Raw genomic sequence first — 7,113 nt, 5'->3', positions numbered from 1 at the left:
GCAGTTGGGGGATGACCTGGCCGGCAGCAGGGGGCAGTTAGGGGTGACCAGGCCAGCAGGGGGGGGCAGTTAGGGGTGATCATGCCAGCATGCAGAGGCAGTGACGGGCAATCAGGCTGGCAGAGAGGGGCAGTTAGGGGCGACCAGGAAGGCAGGCAGGTGAGCAATTAGGAGCCAGCAGTCCAGGCTTGTGAGAGGGATATCTGACTGCCGGTTTAGGCCCGATTCCAGGGATCGGGCCTAAACCGGCAGTCGGACATCCCCCAAGGGGTCCCAGATTAGAGAGGGTGCAGGCTGGGCTGAGGCCTCCCCACCCCGTGCACAAATTTCGTGCACCGAGCCTCTAGTATTACATAACAGCAAATTAGATAAGGACAACTTAGCTCTCAGAATCATAGACAATGCTATGGTGAATTCATGGGCAAAAATGTTGATCATTAATTCAGTGGGAGATTTGACCATTGCCCCAAGAAGGTATGAAATTTGTTTTCACATTTTGGTGAGACCAGTCAATGATGTAATTACAGACTGTGTGATGTTAATGGGAAGCAGAGCAGCAGGGTCTTGAATAAGTGATTAAATGCTCTAGTTCAGAAGAGACAGGTCCCATTGAATTTACTAGATTATGTTTCTCAAATTATATCTTTATCTGGAGAAAATCTGGAAACCCCTAAAATAATTGCCTGAAAGATGTTAGTATCTGTTTCAAAATTAGCTCATTCTTCACCTTTCAGTTTCTTTCTACATAAAGCAGGAGCGGGAAAAAGCCTAAAAGCAGAGTCAAATCTTTTTCTCCCAGTGGAAACATGGAAATTCTTTTTCTGAGAGAGCATAGTCCCATAGACTGAATGTTCACCCTAGTTATTCTACTTTTATTTAAGTACAAACATGCCTTTCAAAAAGTCTTTGTTATGCTTGCTGAGTGAGGTTATTTTTCCACTTTGGAGTCCCTGATTTTCACCATATTTTTGTTGTACACACATCTGACACCTATGACTGCATCATTTTTACTGGTATGTTTTCAAAACTGTCTAAACGGCAACTGTGTGTTGACTTTTCATTTTTAGGCACCTGCAGTAGATTCTGAAACTTATTAAAAATACGGTGTCAGGAAAATTATTCGTACTGAATTTTCTTGTGGGTGATCCCATTAATGGGGAGGTGTGCGCACCAGAATCCTGTCATTGGCTGGGCTATACCACACCAAACGCCCACTTCTTGGTTAGTTCCTTGCTCTTGTGTGGTGGGGGGCCTGAATCATCTACGAGGTTAAGATCTTCACTAGAACTAATAGTCCTAAATAACTCTGAATGACCTTCACATTTTCCAGATATTGGCTCTGACTCCCTTCTTCCCCTCCTAATATGGCTAATCTGTCCTTTCTCCTTGAAATTTCCATTTATACTCATGTGGTGAGGAGACTTTTAGATGGTGCCCAAAAGACAGACTTTCCTAAAGAAGAAACCATTGTTTTTTTTTAAGAGGAAACCAATTTAAAGCAGGATCTAAACCTTTGTAGAGAGCAGAGGCTAACTTTTAGAAATTCGGATCTAGTTTTGAACATTTAGACCAGCCGTGGGCAAACTACAGCCTGCGGGCCGGATCCGGCCTGTTTGAAATGAATAAAACTAAAAAAAAAAAAAGACCGTACCCTTTTATGTAATGATGTTTACTTTGAATTTATATTAGTTCACACAAACATTCCATCCATGCTTTTGTTCCGGCCCTCCGGTCCAGTTTAAGAACCCATTGTGGCTCTCGAGTCAAAAAGTTTGCCCACCCCTGATTTAGACTCTTAAGAACATACCCAAGTAGGAGCCGTCAAATAATTTATTTTCCCAAGTAGTTCCCGTTTCACCTGTTACTACATACAAATATCTTGCTGTCTGCCATCAGTTGTGTGGATGTTTGGTTCTGGGACCAACTGTGACGCACTTAGGGCTGGATGGTGTCTTGGTCTTTTTCCTGGAAGTGTTTCGGATGAGATTTCCATGACAGATGAGCAAAAGGCAAACTGAGCTCTCTTCACCTGCCTGTCAATTGACTCTCAAATGAGGTAAAACAGGTACGTGACCCTGTGCTCATGGCAGCACTCTCTTCAGTGCTTTATGCAGGTTGCATTGTTTAAGTCTTCCACAACCCAGTGAAATAGCAGATGAAATTAGACAACTAGGCAGAATCAGTTGGCTGTTGTGTTCAAGCCTGAGATTTCATCCTGAGGGCTTGGAACCTTGTGCTCTGAAACACTGAGCTGTGCCTGCCCTTCAGCCTGGACACATAAGTGTGTGCGCGCAGACACACACACACACACACACACACACACTTTATGGGACACAGCAACAACTCAGATTCTTTCTTTAAAAAACACACACATGTTTTTATTGATCTTAGAGAAAGAGGAAGGGTGTGGGGGAGGGAGAGAGAGAGGGAAACATCAATGGGAGAGAGAAACATCGATCAGTTGCCTCCTGCACCACCCTGACCAGGGATCGAATCCACAACCTAGGCATGTGCCCTGACCAGGAATCAAACCGGCAACCTTTTGGTGCATGGGACAACACTCAATCAACTGAGCCAGATCTGCCACGGCTCAGATTCTTTCTTGTCCTCTCCACCAGTTGTCTCCCATCCCCTCTCCCCATGTGTTATATGACACCCGACTGCAACTCCCTGACAACTGACCACATGTAAGCCCCTACAGCTCTTCTTGGACCAAATTACGGGGCCAAAGGATGGGAGTCCAACCTGGTTGCTCCCCATGTTTTGATCCTGTGTCTTCGGTTCCTCTGTCCCCACGCCCAGCTGCTGCAATCCTTGCACTGATGCTCCGTTCCTCTGAAATGAAAACCATCAGCTTAACGCAGGACTCTGAGTTTCATTGGCAGTTTTCTCATGTATAGTTTTGCCTCTTTTCCTAAGGAAAGCTCAGATAGTTGGGGTCAATAACTGACACTTGAGTCTCAGGGATGAAATAGCTTAATGTAAAATGACTCCCCCTTCTGGGACACCACTGGGATAAGCGGGGAATGAAGACGGAATGGACAGAGACACACAGAAGGATGAGGACTAGAACTGGATTTCTGGATTTCTGGAACTCTAGGCTTCTCCAATGGCTGTGATAAAAACAAACAAAACACTCGCTGACATAGTGATAAATAGCTTCCCAGGCATAATTTTTCCAGGATGGCTAAATGTAGTTTCCTGATAAGTCTACAGATAAAGTGGTGGTGTGCATTTACATTGGGCAAGTCTGAGTCAAAAGCATTACTCTGGAAATGTGGGCTTGATTTTTTTGGGGGGCGGGGAGGGTGTTAGGTTATATCAACTGTAGTCCCACAGGCTCTTGCATTCAGGGAGGAAATGAACCAGCATTCTTAAGAGAGAAATTCAGATCTCTGACTCTCCATGCTGGAGAGGAACTAGTTTCATGTGACTCCATTGTTTTCCCTTAAAAAAAATAACAACTTTCTTTAAAATAGTTGTTGCCTCCCCTAAGAGGGGAGATTGGGTCAGTTTTACATGTTTTCTTTTTTCTGGAAAGTCTCTCTGGAGGTCTGGGTAGCTGAGATAGCACGAGGACCTCTGTGTTCAGGTGACGGTCCCCTCCTCCCTGGTTTAGTCCTATAGCCGAGAACTCCGATCTAGGATTGCGTTGGCCAGTCCTATCTGACTTTCATTTGAATGCAGTGTCTGCTTAATATATTCACAACGCACCTCTTTTCTAGATGTTCTGATGGTCTTAATGGAGTATCAGCAGTTAAAATAACAAAGATGTAATGTCTTTCTTTCTCTTTCCACATTAAAAAAAAATACCTAGCACACAAGAAGGTGCTCTGTAAGATTCTGTTCATTTCAAACATGCCAATTCTCCATTTTGTGTTGTTTTTTTTTACGAGGTAGTGGTTACGGGCTTTCATATCCAGCTTTGCAAAGTTAGCCTTATTTTGTATTGTAAAATTGTACAACCCAAGGTTTGATTACTTAAAGGTGTGTGAGCCGTTCGCTCATTCCATTTTTCACTGTAAAGCAGCTTGCAGTCCGACTTTTAGTAAGGTATTCTTTTTCTGTTTATTATGAAATATTCTGGTCACATAAATAGCTTTCTGTTTTCTAAAGCCGGAGTGCCACTAATGAACGAGGCTGTTTTCTTTTACATTGTGACATTTTCTTAGTAGCTTTTCATAGTCTGTTTTCATTACATCATGGGGCAATGCCTCCAACTAGATCATTTGCCACGGAGGGAGATTGTCAGTTTCCTTGATAAAATGTTTATGGGTTTAAGAGGTTCATGAATCAGCGGTAAATATTTGCTCTGGGTTTATGAGACCTCCACTCATAAACATCGTGTATGTTTATCTATTGCTCATTGAAATGTCTTTAGAGAATCAGCCTCTTAGGCACATGCCGGGGAGGAAGTGTTACTAAATGACAGATTTGAAAAGGCTGTATTGTGAGGAGCCCTGCATTTTGTATCAGATTTTATTGTTAAAACAACACACTTAAAGTTACCAGTGCTGGGCATAAAGGTTTTTAAAAATATTTTTAATTCCATTCTAGGTCTGACTTTTGGGGTGCTTATTAAAGTTCTTTTTGCATGCATAATTTTATACTTTCTTTACTGTACTTTAAAAATCACCTAATGCTGGCCTCTTTATGCCCAGAATTTTGGGATGTAGGAGCAATAAGGATATGAGTTATACATTAAGCAATTACGATTTGTCTACACATTTAGGGGCACAAGTAAACTAGGGACTGAAGAAAAACTCAGTTGCACTTGTTGGAAAAACCCATTGAGGACTGAACTGAGATTAATGCCTTTATTAATCAGGAGAAATAGCAGCAACAGGATAGATGAAGTCATTGGCATGTGCCAATCTAGGCAGTGGATCGCAGGGGTGACTGGAGGCTAGAAACCTGGCTGGTGGCTGCAGCTCAGGATCTAGCGCAGGATAGCGGGCTGGGAAAGTCTAGACTCTAGAGGCAGAATGGTTATGTCACTCCTTAAACCCTCTTTTCCAAACCACCTCCTAGATGCTTTCCTCAAACAGGGTAAAAAGTATTTTTTTTAGGCACCAGAGAGTGACACCTTTCTTCAGCCCTGTTATTAATGACACACACTTGGGAGTCACGATGGTACCTCTTCCTCTCTTGGTTAACTTGAATGAATGAATGAATATCTGGGTGAACACGAAAGCATCTACAGTCAAACCTTGGTTCTCGAACATCTCCCATCTGGTGCTCAACCAAGTTGTTCACAGAAAAAATGTCTCAAACTTTTCGACCTGACAACCTTTTCATGCTAATACCTCAATATGACAAAAAGCATCTCTTAGGCAACAAAGGAGAGAATGCTCCTGCCCAGGACCAAGTTTTATGCCCATGGCTGCGCCCTGGTTCTCTCTTTCTTTACAAGCAGGTCTCAGGGGCTGTGCCCATGTGGTTCGCCTCTCCCGAAGGTGGCTGCTGCCTCTAGCCCTGTGTCTTTCTGTTGTCTGATTTGGCTCTGGAGTGTTCAAAGGCTCATCAGTGCAGAAAGACAGAGAGAAGTCAGCCTTAGAGTCTCCACCTGGAGAAATGGGTGGTGGTGGTGAATGGAGGTGTCTGATTTGTGATATGGACAGAAGAATGACACAGGAAGGTGCCTCGTAGGAGTTCCATTCTGGAAATCAGATAGCCTGCCTTGGACTCATGCCTCCTTGGCTGGACAGTTGTGTGATAGTTGTGGCTCCAGCCTTTCTGGGCCCCCGTTAGGGCCTCCATCATCCCTTCTGTGCAATGAGGTTGTAGTATCCATCTGTCAGGGTTCTTGAGATGTAAAGCAATCAGCAGAGAGCTGATGCTCCAATACGGCATGGCTCTTATGTGTAGTCACTTTGTGGAGCTGGAAGGTTGAGCTGAAGCTGGACAGGGTGCAAAGAATAAAGTAGGACAAGTTAGCTATCATCAGGTATGGCACCAGACCACCTGGACAGATACATCGTGCTGCTGTGATGCTCTGGCTAGTGGGTCAAAAAGCAATCCTGAGAATCAATGTCCAATGCTGCTTGGGGCAAAATAATTGTGGGCAGAGCTGTTGGGTGACACTCACATGTGTTTTCTGAATGTGACTGCTTTCCCTTTGGGTTTGCCTTACTGTGTCGAAGTAGCCGGAAACCACCTGGTGTCCTTGTTAGCTGGTGGCCGCAGGACCCTCTGACTTTTTCAGGGAACACACTTCTGATAAAAAGACAGCAAGTCCCTGGGTGAAACAGACTTTTGGGAGAGATACAAGAAGAGGGTTTTCTTTTCAGATGGCTTTTTATTTTCTTGGACATTTGATTATAAACCACTTGATTGGAGTGAAATTTGAGAAAATAGTTTTAAGGAACTTTGATTCAGTAGACAAAATTGAAGGTAACTGCCTTCCAACTTAGCATGTTCTGACTTTACAAAAATTATCCTCTTCTATCATTTTCTGAGATTATGCACTGTATCACAAGAAAATTACTTTTCTTCCAACTTTTAATTTAAAAGTCTTTAGTAGGAACAAGTAGTGATAGATAGCCTCAAGAACAAGGCTTTCTTTCTTAGACTCTCCCTTTGCCGCATTCCCCTAGCCCACCTGCCAGTATTTGTTCTTGGTCCAGTGAGGTAACCTCCTGCTAGTAGAAGATACACAGTTGAACATTATTGCAAGAAGAGAGAATCTAAACGTTTGAAGCTCTTACTTAGCTGCATGTATGGACAGCCCTGACTGCTGTATGTTCTTTCCTTAGGATTGTCTTACAAATCGGTTAAAGTAATGGTGATAGCTGATTAGTTCTTTCCATTTGAAATTGTGACATGACATTTATGTTATCTGTATTTCACTTTAAAAATTTTTGAATGAGTTGTGTGTGAGAGAGAGAGAGAGAGAGAGAGAGAGAAACATCCATTTGTCATTCCACTTATTTATGCATTCATTGGTTGATTTCTTGCATGAGCCCTGACCGGGGATTGAGCCTGCAATCTTGGCGTATTAGGATGACACCCTAACCCAGTGGTCGGCAAACTGTGGCTCTCGAGCCACATGCGGCTCTTTGGCCCAGTGAGTGTGTCTCTTCCACAAAATACCACGTGCAGGCGTGCATGTAC

At 43.4% G+C, this 7,113-nt stretch overlaps 1 protein-coding gene across 3 annotated transcripts in view; it reads left to right on the top strand.

Annotated features, from left to right (window-relative positions):
- The window catches only part of SFMBT2 (Scm-like with four mbt domains 2), a 186,186-nt gene that overhangs the window by 2,903 nt on the left and 176,170 nt on the right, over positions 1-7,113 (top strand). The gene's annotated exons all lie outside the window — the stretch shown is intronic.

This window comes from Myotis brandtii, unplaced genomic scaffold, assembly GCF_000412655.1.
Source record: "Myotis brandtii unplaced genomic scaffold, ASM41265v1 scaffold9, whole genome shotgun sequence".
Taxonomy (NCBI): Eukaryota; Metazoa; Chordata; class Mammalia; order Chiroptera; family Vespertilionidae; genus Myotis; species Myotis brandtii.
The sequence above is the reverse complement of the archived record's forward strand: the minus strand, read 5'-3'. Positions and strand labels throughout refer to the sequence as shown.